This window comes from Cyanistes caeruleus, chromosome 6, assembly GCF_971803275.1.
Source record: "Cyanistes caeruleus chromosome 6, bCyaCae1.hap1.1, whole genome shotgun sequence".
NCBI lineage: Eukaryota > Metazoa > Chordata > Aves > Passeriformes > Paridae > Cyanistes > Cyanistes caeruleus.
Window position 1 is genome coordinate 60,894,987 of NC_141706.1, and position 17,019 is coordinate 60,912,005.

Below are 17,019 nucleotides of genomic sequence, written 5' to 3' on the forward strand. Positions count from 1 at the left end.
TTCTAATATATTTTGTCATTTTTCTGGAAGAGGCGAGAGAATATAATGGAAATTAGGTTTCATTTTCCATTGTTCATTTCTACTAGTTATATCTGCAGAAAACCTGCTAATCCCAGCTACACACCCACAGGGAGACTCATATCAGAAACATATCTAAAAATATTTCAAGCCAACCCACAGGTTGTATTAGCATTATGATACCTCCTACAGATGCTAAGATTGGGCACATTGGGGTAGTCCTTGAATAAGCATATGCTGAGGAATGGTGCTTGTGCCACACCACTGGCAGACCCAGTGCCCAGGAGAGTGCAGAGGTGGGCAAGGATTAAGAGGCAGTGCCTGAACTGGAGGCAGACTCCTCAGAGTTGAAAATAAAATCCAGTTCTAAATGCACTTTCCTCTGGCATACTGGGCCAAGTTGCCTACTCTCTTACATTCATAAATGCTTTACGTCAGTCTGTCATAAAGTGCTTTACCCATATCTTCTTCCCTTTGAAATGGATATAAACCCAAATACCAGTGGATCCCTGCAAAGGCTCTTTAGCCATTTCTGCTGGCTCTGTAACTTCTGATGTCCCGCTGAGATCAGCCATGACCAATTTGATTTGGTGCTAACACGCAGCGTTGCCATGACTCTTCCTTTTGCAAACTCTTTTCTTCTTTTCCCAAAGTCAAATATGGAAAAGCTGTGACAGCAGCATGAGCAAAAGGATATTGGAAATAATCCTCTTCATTCAGCCTGCATGCAAGATTTAGTGGTGCAGTAGCATTGCAAGGATGATTTCCACGCATCTGATAACACTGTGACACCCTATAATAAAACATATACCTTCTGTTTCATTTTATCCATTTAAGCCCTTTGAGCAACCAGCAGTTGTTGAGTTCCCCACTCCTGCTATTAATAGTCAGGGCAGACCACTCTGCCTACTTAGATTTATTACATTTTAACTAATCTTGATTGAAGTCTTCGCATGTAAGGGCTCCAGGGCAGTCACTCACCAGGGTCACACACCACACACACACACACACAGTTTACCCTGAAATTAGCTCATTACATGCCACATAATAACCATTTAATGTGAAAAAAACCGGTTTGGGTTTCCCCCTTTCCTTATGAAACCCGGACAACCAAACACAAGGATCCCTTCTTTCACCATGATGGATGTATTCTGGACTTTAAACCATGCAGAAATCCCTCTGAAGTCTGTGGGGAGAATTCCCTGAGCATGGAAACTTGTGCAACTCCACAAGTTTTGCCTATACTGGGTAGCCATGATTCAAAAGGTATCACACACAGGGAAGCAGAGAAATTCCTGCCCAGTAGTCCACATTTTTGCTGAATATTTCCTATGATCGATTTTATGTTATGGGATTTGTTAATGACATGTGAAAACCTGTTCAGGGGGAAATTTGTGGTGCAATTTCTCAGCTGCAAGATGAGATCTAGCAAGCCCCAAGTACATATTGCATAAGGATGATGAAAAGGGCGATGCTTTCCCCATGGCAAAGGGGGTTTGGAGGCTGCCATGTCCCCCTGTCCCTCCTTCCTCCCCCAGGACAGCATGAGTAAGCTGAGAAAGGACTTCTGAAGACACTCTGAACACTTTGCTTTAAATGCAGCCTTGCAGTTCCTGCAGACAAAATATTTTGTTGAATGCTCATGCTTCAGTTTCTATTAGTCCAGTAAAAAGTCATCCATGGTCATTTTTTAGGTGATAATTAGTGTTAAATGTTTCACTGAGAAGCATCCAAAACCTTAAAGTAAAATAAAATAAATAAAAATACTTCCCATTCTGGGCATGAACATCACCATTCTTAGATTCAGCCCACCATGAGTGTTTCCAAGAACTGAATTTGCTGGTGCACTCAGACTGCCCACAGCCCTCTCTGGGTTAGCTACTCAAGCTTGGGAGCTCCTGCTCCAGGAGAACAGGCTGCCAGCCTTCAAAACCCCTCAAGATGCAGTTTACTTTTCCTGAAGCTGATTTTCTCTAGATGCCTGCTGCAACTGGTGCCGGGGACAGGCATAGATGCAGTGGCATCAAGGCAGGGTTAGTAAATGCTCCTATTGCAAGAACAGGAGAAGTCTCCTGGGCTTTTAAAGACTGGCTTCAAAGTGCCTGCAGCTGGTGATCTGCAGCTCAGGCAGGGCAGTGGGTTTGTCCCAGCTGAGAACGTGCAGGTGTCTGGGCAAGGTGCAGTGGGTGTGGACTGAGAAATTGCACAGTGCAGGGAGGTACAGCAGCGGTGCTGGATGCAGTCAGCTCCAGAAAAGTCACTGTACAGGAAATCCAATTGGTTCAGAACACATGGAACGTCCTGACCACACACAAACCTCCTCCACCACTTGAGCACAGCAGGTCTAAGACATCCAGGGTGCTTTCAATGCATTCACCATGTGCTGCTGCATGCAGAGCTTGAGGTGACCAAGGCCGGAGTGTGGGACTTGGGGATGCTGTCAGCACTCTGCAGACCCCTGTGAGAGAGTACACATGAACTGCAGAGACCTTCCCATGTGTTCCTGGAAACTGTGAAGAGACTTGGCTATTGCCAGGGCTCAGAATTTCGGGGAGGAATGGCAAGAGGCTGAGAAGAAACTTTTTTCTTGACAGTTCAGCAAAAATCACAGGGGGAAATGCTAACCAGGGCTTGTTCTGTCTGAGGTTTGGCTCAAACAGGGACTTTCAACCTATAAAGCCCTCCTACTGTGTGGGCCCAGGACAGAGATGACAACTTGTTTCCTCTTTCTTTCTTCCTCTAGCACACTGGGGTTTCTGGCTTTTCACTGGAAATTGTAGGTGTTGGGTGCAGCCCTGATCCTGCACTGCGTGGTGGTGACATGCAGAGGCAAGACTGGAGGGCTGAGTGATGCTCACGGGATTGTTGGGGCTGGACTCGATGGCCCCAAAGGTCTTCCCATCCTCTTTTGGGTTGTTTCTTCTGCTTTGAGCCATTGCATTGATCCATAAGCTGAAGAATGATCATTCATGCTGCTCTCATGTGGTAGAAAATTCACACTTTTACTGTTCTTCTGTCCCTGGTTGTACAGCATGCCTCTGCCTGCCCGGTCAAAGAAGGAGCCTTCCATGGAGAGCTAGTCACTGGTGGCATTTTTTGTCAAGAACAAAGTAGAAGGGAGATGTGGGAGTCAGTGTTAGGTGTGGAAGGGTGATGTGGACACTGCTTCAATGTTTGCAGGGATGCTTTAAATAGAGCAAACCGTGTGTTTCAATGATGTCTGTCGGGAGCAGCACAGTGTGTTTGGTTTGTGGCACTGGCACACACCCCACATAGCTAAGGGGACCTCTGCATACCCACTTGAATCATAAAACCATCAGCTGCATCTAATGTCTTTCTTGGCACAAACAGGACCTCCCCACCCCCAGGATCCAAATAATCCATCCCCTATCAGCTTTTGTCATAATATGTAATGCAGATCAGCATTACCATCAGGGAAACCTGAACACTTTTATAAGCAATTTCATAAAGAGGCACTTCTCTGAGCAAAGCAGAAATCTGGACCAACAGATGCAACACAGTGATGAATCCATCCATCACCAGCAACATATTTGAGAAATTTTATGTCTTTTTCTGTCTCACCTATTGCAAAACTCTGTATCTTAGCAGGTGCTCTAAACAGTGTCCAGATTTCCTTTGTAAATATTTTTTAATTCACAGCCATCACTTTGACTGTTAATGACACTATTCACAAGACATTTTTACTGTCACTAGCAGCTTGATATATATATGTAGTCCAGTGGAAAAAATAATAGAGCAGCCAAGCAAAGCACGCAGATTAAAATGTTGTTTTAAGACTATTGAGGCACAACAGGAATGGAAGAAGGTTTTGGTAGGAGAAAGAGAGAAATCTCTTTGAGTTGACATTTTCAAGCAAAGGCTTGGGGCCACAACTGTGGTTTCTGCTGTTTTCTGCCAGCTGGGAAACCCTCTCCTTTTCCCTGGGTGCAGATTCTCCTTGAACATTGTGACTGCAATGTGTTTTCCCAGGGTTTTGCACAGAGGGCAGGAGTCCATGGAGCAGTGCTGGGGAGGCAGCCACTGTTCCTGCATCCCTTCCCCAGCTGATGTGGTGCCCTGGTCTGGGATAGAGCATTTAGCCCCATCCCAGCCTGCAGGGACTTGCCAGCAGTGCTGAACCCACAGGAAAACCAGACCCTGCCAAGGCTTGAGTGCAGCAAAAGCCCCCCCTGAGGTTCATTCCCGGGCTGACCTCAGCATAAAGTTAGTCCATAGCAAGGAAATGTGTGTGGGAGAGCAGGCAGGGAAGGGAAGCATAGCTGTGAGGAAGGGGAGAGGCTGGGGTGGAATATCCATGATCATCAAAAGCCTGGAGGAAAAGCTCCAGGGGTAAGCAGTGGGTACTGAGGCTGCACTGAATCCCCCAAATGCTGGGGGAAGGCTTCTGCAATCCAGGAGAAAGAGCAATCAAGACCTGGCAGAAGTGTTTGTTCAAGCCATGCTTCTTTGATGCTGCTGTGGCCAAAGTACATTGAAAAGAAAAACCCTGTTTAAAAGAAAATAAAGGGCTTAACAGAGCATATCAATTATATAATGACAATACTTATAAAACCATCTGCTGGTCTCCGATGCCTCACTTAGTCACGAGCAATTACTTGGTGCATTTTCCTTTCTAAAGAGCAAGAAGTTCCCTGGAGAAAGCAAACTCAGAGCTGCTTCTTTGGAGAAGCTGCTGTGAAATAAAGCAACATCCCAGTTGCTGAAACCCCTGCTGTGAGCCAGCACATCAAGGAAAAAGAGCTTTTCACTCAGTGTTTCCTCCTGAATCGTTTTGGAGGAAGCCTTCACCATGAAGCCTGAGCATGCCCCCAGCTCTGACCCACTCCTTTTAAACACCACCCCAGGCTTTGCAGCAGGCTTGGTTAGGCTCAGCCAAGCCAAGCCTGGCATGACAGGAATTCCTTAAAAAATGATGTGCATGCCCCCCTTGAGCCTCCTCATGCTTGTGCTCCCCCCACCCTGGGGAGGCAGGAGGACTTAGTGAGGCTGCCGTGGTCCAGACAGACTTGAAGCAGTCCCACAGGGGTGATTGATGGGCACTGTGGTGGTGAGAGCACTGAAAATAATCCCAACACATGTTTCCCAGTAGCACCTGGCAGCCAACCAGAAGACAGCACTAGCATTTCCTAAATGCTGGAAAAATGACTGTCACTGCAGATGCCTCACTAAATATAACCCCGGTGATGTGGCAGCCTGTGAAAGGCTGGAGAGGGGCAGCTACCCAGGACATACATACAGCTCTGGTCCCATCTGGGCCCTGGCTGCCATCCCTGCACTGCAAGACCTCCAGCACTGCTCATGGAAACAGGCTTTGAAGCCACAGACCTGATGAGGAAGTGTCACTCAAAGCATAGGTGCCAATAAGATACTGGAAATTAGAAATACAGAGCTATCTGAGCAAAGCAGGCTCTTACTGTCCATGGGTGGGAGGGATGGTTTAGGGTGTCTCTCCATGTTTTGGTCTCTCTGGGAGGGGTTTTTCCTCCTGTGAGGCCAGGCACTTGGGACCACGGGGTCCTCCATGGTGCCTGCACAGGGCCTAGGCAAGACCCAGCTGAGAGCTGGGCAGCTTGCTCACCTAAAATTTCCTGGTTCTTGTGAGTGCTTTCACAGAACAAAGTGCTACCCAGTGCTGGAGGGGTGGAACAGTGTTTAATTTCTGAAGGAGGTGGGGATTGCCCTCCTCAGTGTGCTCCTCTTCTCTTTGCCCCTGGCCTCACCACAAGGATTACTTTACCAGCAGAGTCCAGTGGTTCCTCTGTGACAGCACAGCCAAGCATCAGTCCTGGGAGCTGCTCTGTATTGTGTTACAGGACAAGCCAAGGGGCAGCACTGCCAGGGTTTGCTTTAGCAGCTTGCTGGGCCACCAGATGTATCCAAATACGTGGTTCTGATACCTGAGCCTCATTTTCCCAAGCTGGCTTTTGTAGGAGGGAGTAGAGTTGAAGGGACCTCTTGGGTCATTTGTGAAATCTGGGCTCTGGGACAAGCCCTGGTCAAGGTGTTTCATGCTTCTGAGACTCAGAGGTATCACCTTAACAGCCAAAATGTTAAATAACATGCCTAGGTTTGTGCTTCTAAGACAGAGGAGTTTTAGAGGTTTCATTTGCTCTCCAGCCTGCTCTCATCCCCCAGAAAGAAGTCCTAACCCTGGGCTGCTCAGCTGCAGACACAGCCCTAAGGAGCTGTGCCATGAACCCTACCAGGTGAGAACCAAGGGGAAGAAATCAGAATTTTAAATGAATGACATTTTTCTTTGCTGCTTACTCCCTCCATGGGACTCACGAGGAGTGACAAGAAAGGCGGTGGAGGAGAGTCTTCCAGTCTGGGAGCACAGAAAGCCCCAGTAAGGAGGAGTTTCTAGCCAAGAGATAAAAGACTGGGTGAGGCTGTAGAGCAAGGTGGTCACTAGAAAGGTGGTAAAATGTCCAATCTGCCTGCACCTAACTCACAGGAGCAATGGGGCACTGAAAGCATAGTGACCTTGCTTTCACCTGACTTACTTGGGCCAGCATTGTTGATCTGTTACCTGTGCTTGATCAAGCTCATGTCATGACATCCTTCTAGAGATATTCTAGCAGTGTTCTAATGTGGAAAATGCCACAAACAAGAAAAATACATTTTTAAGTCTTTTCTTGGTTTTGTACTCTAGGAAATGATGGAAATTTTGGCCTCAGTTTAATTTCAGCAATGCAGAAGGAATATCTCAGTGGGAGATTTGTTTTTCTGGATTTGTCACACAATCACAGAATCTGAGCTGTGTGAAGCTGAAAGTCACCTTTTTACAGCTCTTATTAATGAGCAGAATTAAAAAAAAGAAAAAGAAAAAAAAGAGCAGAATAGAATTAAAATGTAAAATCCGGGCTATGCCTTTTCTATACATTTGCAGAGTACCTGCTAGAGCAAGCTCAGGGATCCTGAAGTTAACAAAGGAAGGCGGCTGCAGAAGTCCATCTCAAATCCATCACCTAATATACTGGGAGAGAGTAATTTTGGAAATCATTATCTGAAGCTGCCATCTTTTAGATGCAGCTCCCCATATAGATGCAGTTCTGACCACTCTTTGGAAATTCTCACTTGTCCCCTTTTTTAAATGATTCAGGCTTCAGCCCATGGAGATGAACAATTAATTTCCAGCCCAAGGGGCACAGGGTTTCAGACTTGCAGGTGTTCTCTAATAGGAGCTGTCATAGGAACGGTTCCTACAGCAGAGTAGGTAAACAAACGGATATAGAACACAGTCCTCCAAAGGACAGCTGGTGAGAAAAGCTCGAAGGGCAGAAGTGTCATTTAAACAAAAATAGCTAATTTGGGATCTCCTGTACAGGATCCTTATGAGTTGCCAGTGTTTGACCATGTTTGAGCATATGGTTATGGCTGATCCATTTTTGTCTCCAGCGTCATCTGTACAACCCAGAATGCAGCACGTGAATTTTTTGATGCAGTGAAATGGGCAAAAGCAATCTCAGTACAGGGATGTGCGGCTTCATAAGCACCTCCTGAACTTTTGGGTTTCCTTTTTTGACATGTGCTTCCCTCCAGCCTGGCTGTCTGTGCCCACCTGTTGCCTCTGCTCTTATGTCTCAATTGTAAGTGCTTCAGGATGGGAAGTGTTATCTTCATGTGGGGCACTTGTGCAGAGTCTTAAAGCACTGACATGATATGTAATGGTCTTTTATAGCACTATGGGAAGATCTGGATTGATGAACCTGTAAAGCTCTGTCTGTAAGTATGTAGAAAATCCTGAGCTCACACACAGGTGCAGACTGCCTGCTGTGGCATTTGTGACCCCTGGAAGATGGGAGGACTTGGGGTGTGACCAGCAGGCACGGATCTGAATGTGGGGGCTGCTGAGCCACCTGCATCAGGCATGGGGGAAGGGACACATCTGTCCACAGCAACATCTCCTGCCTGTCCTGAGGCTCAGCTGTGTGTCCATCCCTGCACCTTGGTGTGGTTCTCCTGGGCAGGGTCTCACAGTATGGGGCAGCAAGGGGTTGTGGTATATGGAGGCAGCAGCTCCTGATCCAAATGGGAGAGCAGAGCTTTTGGGAATGAAGAACTCAGCTGAAGTGTGAGTGATGAAATTCTGCCCTCTTCCCAGCATGCCATAGGGTAAATCACCCTCTCAGGGCCTTGCTCCCACACTCATGTTTGTCCTGCCATCCTCCACCTCATGTCCTGCAGAGCTATTTGTGTTTCACACCCCTGTTTATGGCATGTGGTGGAGTTGGACTCGACCCTTGCAGGTCTCTTTCAGCTCTATGGTGGAGCAGTGAGTACAGAAATGGGTTCTTTAGCCCACTTTTCTGGGTCCTCCCTGCCTCCTGCACGGCTGTCCCACAGGCAATGGGAGCAAAAGTCTCCTGGCAAATCAGCTGATCTGGGCTCTTTGAGACTTCATCACTGCAAACCTCATATCCTGTAAGGAGATTTCCCAGGATTGCCCCTCCCTCACTTCAGTGTGCTTGAGGATGCTCTCAGGTGGTTTTGGTGAGCAGCCCTTCATGACTGAGACTCACAGCTCTGGGTGTCTCTGCTTCAGCTCCGCTCCAGTGCGATGCTGGCTCCCGAGAGGTGTTAGAGGGCATGAAGCAAAATCAGCTGATGAAAAAGCTCCCTTTATCTTCACACTCTTCAGGAAGACCCATTCTGTGTCTTCCATTGCATTCAGGTTTTAGCAAAGTTAACATGCACCTCAGGAGCCATTAGAATTTTAATATTCATGCATTTTCTAATTGTTCACTTCCCAGTGCCTTCTCTTCCTGCCAGGAGATGGAAATGTTCCTTGCCTAGAGCCAGATTCCTCCAGTTCCCTGACTAATTTTCCTACGAATTTTGCAGCCAAAGCAGTTGGCTGGTAGACCTGTTCAACACTTAAATTGTACCTAGGGTGAAATTCATCTCCCTTGCTCCAGGTGCCTCCATCTATCTGGTTACCATCTAACCTGCTGTTGTCTTTTTAGAATCAATGTCTTGAAGAAGGATCTATCTCATGCTGAAATAGATGCCCAAAATAATTAGAGCCATCCTTTGGTCTGTGTTACATGGCTGTGGAGGGAGCTCTGATAAGAGCTGTGGTGGATAACAGTGGTGGTGTGAACATCTAAAATCCTGTGAGGTGAATCCTACTCTGATGCCACAAGTTCTGTTCTCTGGTAATTAAAACTGCTTAAAAATAACATAAGGAATTATGAAAAATCCCCAGCTGCACTGAGAAAAGTCATCAAAAGACCTGTCTTCTTTCTTGTTGCTTTAATTGAAGAGCTCCTATTTCCTCCTAACTCCAAGTATCCTCTTGAAACTCCCAATTCCACTGGCAGCCCCAAGAAATTTATATGGAGTTTCTGTATCCATTTTCTGGGGGTATGCACACGGATTGTTATCTTATCTGTAATGAAGTGTCACTTTCTCTAGCAGAGCTGCAGGCTTGGATGCCTGAAGCAGCAGCTTTTGAGCTCTGTATCTGTGAATTAGGGGCAGGCTGATGAGCTGTACCTGTGCTTTGCACACCCATTTCCACACCAGGACAAACACAGGCAAAAAGAACATCAAAGAATCACAGAATGCTTTGGGTTGAAAGGAACCTTAAAGTTCATCCAACTCCCCTGCCATGGGCAGGGACACCTCCCACCAGACCAGACTGCTCAAAACCCTGTCCAGCCTGGCCTTGAACACTTCCAGGGATGGAGCAGCCACAGCTGGCAACCTGTGCCAGAGCCTCACCACCCTCACAGGGAAGAATTTCTTCCTAATATCTAATCTAAACTTGCCTTCTGTCAGCTTAAGACCATTCTCCCTTGTCCCCCTTTTCCTACCACTCCACATCCTAGTTTCTCCTAAAACCCTTCAGGTGGGGAGGAGAGAATTCTTCACTTTGGTCATGAACCCTGCATTTTCAGTCTTCTCAGTGCCTATAAAACCTTGTAGAGTCTTTAATTTAGTGGGACTTTGGCACATGTTAAAAGACAGCCACCTAGTGAGCCTCCCTCCTGAATGAGACACTAAACACCAGGGCCCTTTGAATGGAGCATTAGTGTTTATTTTAGGGCTTCAGGTTATGCTTTTGCTATATGGCTGTCCAATGGACTGGAGACTGAGTCTGCAGATGGACATATGCACAGATACACAACTGGTCCCCAAACTATCAGTTACAGCACTAAAAAAGCAAGTTCAATATCTGCTAAGACACCCAGCTGAAGAGGAAAAAAAAAAATAAAAGGAGAAAAAAAGGAAAAAAAAAAGAAAAAGGAAGAGAAAAAAGAAAGCATAGAAATGGCTAGAGAACTGTCCAGAAGTAACAAGTGAAGTTTTTAAGCTAAGTTTGAAGACTAGCTGCAACTTGCCGCACAGGAAAAAACAGAAGACAAAAGCACCATTATGCTTTCTTAAAAATGTAAGAGTACAGCACACACATTCCCTGACAAGGTCATTAAACATGGGCTCAGAGACCCACAGCAGCATATGCCTGGGTACAATGGGTGTTTACTCTCTGACTGAGCGAGGTGCTGGTATGCATAGGGGTTACTGTCGCCTGAAGAATATCGTTTTTGGCCCTGCGTGGATCATAACTGCTTGGTTTGGTTAGTGCACAGAAATGCAGCTGAACCCTCCCCTTCAGATATCTAATTTGTTTGGAATGACAGGCATGTCCTGACTAAAAATTAATTCTGCCAGGTGATATAACTTGTTTGAATTCGCAGGAATTTGCCATTTGGAAAAAGGAAAAAGGAAAGACATTTAATTAGGGATGGAGCTAAAGCAGCTAATTTGATCTTTCTATGGAAAAAAAAAAAAAATAAATTACAGGTTAAATATGAAGACTGTGTGCTCTGGGTGAAGCATGCTCCCTGCTTGCAGGTATGCTTTGATGAGGCTTCTCCTGCTAAGAAACGCAGCGCGGGTTTCTGTCGAAGCAATAACTTTACCTTGCTGTTTGTTGTCTTCCTGCCTCTGACTGAGCAGATGGGCCAGCCATACCAGGTGTTTATCCAGGGGGCTTCACTCTGTCATTGGGCTCTTTGTGGCATGTGGCACAGCACCCACAAGGAGGGGAAAGGCAAAGCTGGCTGCTGTGGCAAGAGGAGCCTACCCACCTCTCCAGAGCTGCCCACCCCATGCACTGCCTCAGCTCAGCCTGTTCCCTGGCCTTCCCAGGGGAAGGAGACTCCCTACTCCTCTTTCTTTTCCCTGGAGCTGGGCAATCTCTTTCACCCACAGTGTTTTATCTCACCAAAACCCTGTGGCACAGCTCCTGTGACAGAAATGGTGTGGTGGGAGTTAGAGGCAGGTGGGCACAGTGCCACCATGGGCAGGGCTGGCCCAAGCATGGCCATGGGACCACTTCCCACAGCTTTGCTGTGCCCTGCAGAGCCCCAGGACAGCCTGGAAGGAGCATCTGTGTTTGCCACATCCTCAAGGATACTCAGCCCCTGCCCAGATGCAGAACAAGCCTTGCAGATTGGTTTGACCTCCTGCCCACAGAAACCCAGGAAAATTTCCTGTTGACTCCTAGCACTGCAGATAGCACCAAAGACATATCCCAGGAGCAATGGCTTTTGGGCTTCCTCCTCCTCAGGGAGGCCTAGGACTCCATTCTGCCTCCCCTGGGACACCAGATCAGGAGCATGATTCAAGAGAGCTTCGTCACCCGCCACATCAGAGTGTTTCAAATGCAGACGGGTTCACTCTCACCCTTCCCCTGCCCATGAGAAGATGGTCTAGACCACTAAAACCACATTTTCTGAAAGGAGGTTCTCAGATGGAGTCACTTCCTGACAGGGCTCTTTGTCTTTTATCAGAAGGAGCGAAATCAGAAAAAAAAAAGGTAATTATTTACTGGAGGGAGATTTTTTGTTTAAATATTTTCTCTTTTCTTATTAGTGTCCTTCCAGTTTATTACTCATCTGTGGCTTTTTTACCAGTTGTCTTTCAGGTGAGGCGCAGTGAAGTGGTGTTACATTCCATACATGTAGGGGCTTAGCTGCAGTTTCATTGTGTATTCAACCCTGTAATTAAGACTCAGATGGAAGACTTTATGCCTCTAAAGCAAAGAAATTCTAGGTTTCTTGGCAAAACATTTGGCTGAGTACATAGAGAGCACCTTAAGTACTTAAATGGTCTCTACGTGAGGAAACCTGATGCCAGAAATGATGTACCTTAAAGGCAGGCTGTTGGGAAAAGGCAAACAAACCAGCACTAAAATGCTTGATGTCTCAAGGTACATTCTTCCTGAGTATTATTTTTTTCTTGGAAGATGCTCTGTGAGAGGAATTGTATTCTCCAAAATGACTTGTTGCTGGCACCGGATTAATGTGAGCCACATAAGGTGTGGGAGTCAGCAAAAAGCACCCGGCTGGTTCTCAATAAATTATGAGGGACTCGACCGTCGCCTTTAAGCAAATCAATACAGCGCTGCTGTGGAGTGCCAGCAGCCAGGAATACTCAGTGGGAGGAAGCCAGCATCTTTCTTAGGGCATGTCCACGCATGGCTACAGTGCCTTCTCCCTCCAAGGGGAAGGAGGAGGGCTGTGGGACTGCAGGATGAGGTGCATGGCAGGGTGGGTGTTTCAGCGAGTGTGGGGTGTTGGCACAGGAGGGTTTTACCCAGAGAAAACACCCACAGGGAAAAGGGGAAGTGTGTCTCCTTCAGCCCAAAGCTCTGCATGGGACAGCCAAGGGCTGTGCTCCTGCCTGGGTTTGGGCTGGGGCATTCACAGGGGGGAGGAGATGCTCTGCTCTTGCCAGTGGTGTTTTCTACCTGGGTATCTTCCCCTGCCTCTTCTTTGCGTGCCATCCTGCAGCCTTTCTGCATCCCCCAAGGCCTGCTGATGTGCAAACCACTGCTGGAGAAAGGCTTTGGAGGTGGGGGTCAGCAGAGCAGCCCTGTGACCCACCTCACCAATAAACCTGCTCTTTTATTTGTGGTCTCCTGCTGGAAGGCAGTGCACTCAGTGCAGACTGAGGAGCTGGAATTGTTAGACAGAAAGAAGGACACAGTCATTAGACTCAGGAGATTATCCACCTCCTGCTCATCCTCCTGGGCAGAGCAATATGGGCTCACAGCCTTAGAAGCCACTACTGGCATAATAAAAGGCAGCAAGAATATTAATGCTAACAGTAATGGTGTCTGGTTCACACAGATCTTCCAGCAGTTGGTCTCAAAATACTACAAAAAGGGATCAATAACTTTTTATTAAGAGATGGAAAAACAGTGTCTCAGAGTAGTGTTCTTGTCACTGTCATCCAGCTGGCTGCCAGCAGAGCCAGGAGCAGAATTAAATTCTTAGCCCATGCTTTCCTCAGCCTAAAACCAACTTAGTTTTGCCAGTTTGATTTTTCACAGTGCCATTCTAAAATTTGGCAGAGAAAGGTCCATGTATCCTCCACTCACCTCCCTTTGTGTTTGGAGCCTATCAAATGCTAAATGAAACAGCAAAACCAGAGCAATAAAGATTTCTATCAATGGGGACCTCCCACTGCAAAAGGAATGTATTTAGTTTGACCTTCAAAAGTAAGCATTTTGCCAAAAGTCTGCCCGAGTCTTTTAGGGGTATCTGTGCTTCTTTCAAGGAGATGGTCTGTGTATCAGATGAACCAGAATTTTTTGGGATGTGCAAATTACAGCAGTTTTTTTTTTTTTAATTGTTATTAGGCATCAGAGTAAATAGGTAAAAGCCCTGCATGGAGCATCTTGTTGGGGCATACAATGTATATGCTCCAGGGCTCAAATATTTTACACACCCTCCTCTTTGATTTTTTTTTAATGGAATATGCAAATCGTGCATGTTTCAGCTGGGATTGTCTCTTTGATCTGGCTGTTCTTCATCCTGGAATTTCTTGCAGCAGGGAGAAACTGAACTGAGATGTGCAGCTACAAGGAATTTCACCCTGCTCTTTCTCCAAGCCTGGAACAGCAAACTCACTACAGAGACCTTGGAGTGTGGCAAGAGGTTCAAAATAAAGTCTCTGTAAAGGAAAGGCCAGAAAGCACTGCTCCAGGCCATTGCAAAGGGTGAGCCAAAGGGCTTGGGTATCATCCATGTGAAGATTCACCAACAAATGGGACAGTTACATGACAAACATCCATGTTTTCCTTTGGTTTGCAATAGCTGCTGGGAGCATGAGGTGGTAGAGGCACTGACAGCAGGTCATGATGGGTGCAGCAGGGGGGAGAGCAGTGTTTGGCTCTCCTGCCCAAGCCAAGACCTACACCAGTCAAACCCCTGTCAGCACCTGCTCTTAGTGCTGTTATATGTGTGCTATGTTAATGGCTCAGTTTGCTGCCTTTGCCCAGCACACTTGGCCCCACAGGGTCTTAAAAATAATTCAGGATGCTAACTGTCCCATGGTAGCACCTTCAGGTGTCCTGCTGAGCAGGGCAGGAGCTGCTCCATCCACGAGTCACAGGAAAATGGTTTTAGGAAGCACAGCAAGGGGCAAGGCTGGGGTGAGAGGCACCTGCACCCAGCCAGGAGGGCGGGCAGGGCAGCAGAGGAGAGGTCAGCTGGAGCAAGGAGCAGTGCCTTGGCTACGCTGCCAAAACAAGGCTTGAATTACCGCCTTTGTGCAAACACCCGCGCGGCCACCGCCACCAGCTCCCGTCTTTGATGGGGCAGATAGAGCTGAAAGGAAAACAGAACACGCAGAGAAAGCAGCATATGGCGATATGGAGTGGATTTGCTGGGTGAAACGTGCTCCTGCTCCCACTGGAGCCAGGGGAAGTTTTGCCTCTGACCACAGAAGTGGAGCTCAGGACTGGAGGGGGGTTTTGGCACACAGGGAAATGTGTGATGAAGGGACATATCCACGGCCAGGATGACATCCACCTGTATTCCAGGCTATGCTGCAGCAAACCAAGCAGGTTCAGGAATTTAGAAGTTTTCAGACATAGCCATTTGAGTTGTCTGCAGAAAAATCTACCTATACTGGGGAAATGAGGGAGGGAAAGAGGGAGGGAGGATGCCCTTCCTGAATTTGGAAAGCATTCCTGTTTATTTCTGCTTGCCTCTGAGGGAGAGGGAAGCTCAATTAATCATCCCAGCCACATAAAGAGCACAACTAAGATTTTACCTGAGCTAGAAGAAAGCTTTTTCATGGCTCATAAATGCTTATTGATTTGTCCTTTTCTATTTGTGTGCCTCTGCATTTCTGGGAGCACAAGTGGAAAGAAAACATCCCTGAAAAATCTCACAACACTGTTAGCAGAGGTCTGACCCTCAGCCCCTTGACAGAGATGTAGCTGCTTGCCTCCAGCGATGGGTTTGTCCATCCTCTGCCCACAACAACAAACCAGCCCTGTCATGTGGAGTCCCTGGTGTGTGGAGCCCCTGGGCTGCAGCAGTGCCCTCCTGTGCTCCCCACTGCCTCTCCCCTGCACACATTTGCCTTTCAGGCAAGTGCAGGACACTGCCAGGGTCAGCTGGGGGGTAGCCAAGAGTTTGGCCTGCAGTGTCTTGGGGCTTATCAATGGGCTGTTGTTCAGCTTTAGATTCCTGAGCTCCTTAGTCACATCTTTGCAGGTAACTATAAATCACCTTCTGCAGAACCTGGGGTTTTGCAATACTTGGCTCTCTGCAATTTTGCCTCTTCTGCAAATACTAAGAGTGGCCATTTTTGCTCTGCTTCAGACAGGCCTTCCACTTACAGGTTCTGGGTTCACAAAAAATTAGTTGGGCTGATTCTGTTTCGTTGCTGAAGTTATTAAATTTCATTAAAAGCAGATAGAAACACATGAAGTTTATGCTTTTGTTTTTCCATATAAGGAATAGTTGCCAGTGGACTGGAAAATTGGCAAAAGCATCCGTAAAAGCATCACTAAACAGGCTGAGGGAAAGACTGGGGTGAATTTGCATACCTGCCCAAATGTACATGTCTGCTCCAGGCCTTTCCTCTCAGGTGGGCTCAGTGGTGCTCGCTGGTTGAAGCCCTCCTGCTGTTGCTGTGACACTGATCAGTGGTGCAGAAGCAGGTGATTTCTGGGGTCTCCCTTTTACCCCACATCAAGTCCCATCCATCTCCACAGGTGATGGAGTCCCAGAGGGCAAACCCTGCACCCACACTCTTCCTCTGTGCTCCACGCTGTGCAGTTTCACGGGGCAGCAGTTTGGCTGGGAGCAGGGCTGCACAGATAAATGTGCGTCCCAGGCAGTTTCAGCAGAGGGTTTAGGGGTGCTGTGGCCATGGTAGAGCTCTGCCAGGGGCAGGGGCCCTGCCACCATTCCCACACGTGCTCTTGGACCAGGGGGATGTGCTGACCAGCCCTGGTGTCCAGCAGGCTTGGGTGACAGCAGTGCCACCCCATGTCTGTGGGGTTTGGCTCCGGGGCAGTTCATCCAATGACAAAGTATTCCCACTCCCTCAGCACTGAGCAAATGAGGACAGAAACAAGTGTACTGCAGACTTTAACATTTACTGCCTCATTTTTCACATAGGCTCCTTCCCTGTCTACAAATTGGCTGAAACCATGAAAAAACCCCACGCTACTGCAGCAAGCCATCAGCATGGCTGTCATGTCTCTGTGCCTGGGCTGCTCTGCCCATGGGAGCAGCTGCCGCATCGACTGCCGAGGCTGCTCAGGGCTGGATTTATTTTTAAATTTATTTTTTATTGCGGGGTTAGTTTTGACTTCTCCACTTTTCAGGTTCGCTCACCCCCCTCGTCGCTGTCTCTCCCTCTCTGAGCTCACTTAATAATGCATGACAAGGGCTCGCTGTGCCACAGCAGCAATAATGCAGCGCGTCCCCTCTCCGTGCGGGGTCAGGTTTCTGCCGCTCGGGAATTCGACAGATGGAAACGCTGGGATTCTTTCCATGGCCCTCCTGCCTCCCAGGCCCCCAGGATAGCAGAAGATTATCGAGGGCATATCCCAGCACAGTCGCAGGCATGGGAGAGGGAGGACCTATGGCGAGGGTGGTGGGGAGGAAGAAGGGGTATGAGTCATTATTTTAATGAAGCTAGTGAAGATGAGAACCTTTCCTA

General features: G+C 47.6%; 1 long non-coding RNA gene across 2 annotated transcripts; it reads left to right on the plus strand.

Annotated features, from left to right (window-relative positions):
* Positions 1–5,864: 5,864 nt before the first annotated feature.
* LOC147652739 (uncharacterized) lies at positions 5,865–14,015 on the plus strand. 2 transcript variants are annotated; one of them, XR_015288369.1, is made up of 6 exons: positions 5,865–6,066; positions 6,157–6,245; positions 7,582–7,628; positions 7,721–7,764; positions 11,923–11,974; positions 13,885–14,015. It is a non-coding gene; the product is annotated as an uncharacterized LOC147652739 (long non-coding RNA). The 2 variants fall into 2 exon arrangements; XR_015288368.1 differs by lacking the exon at positions 7,582–7,628.
* Positions 14,016–17,019: the final 3,004 nt, after the last annotated feature.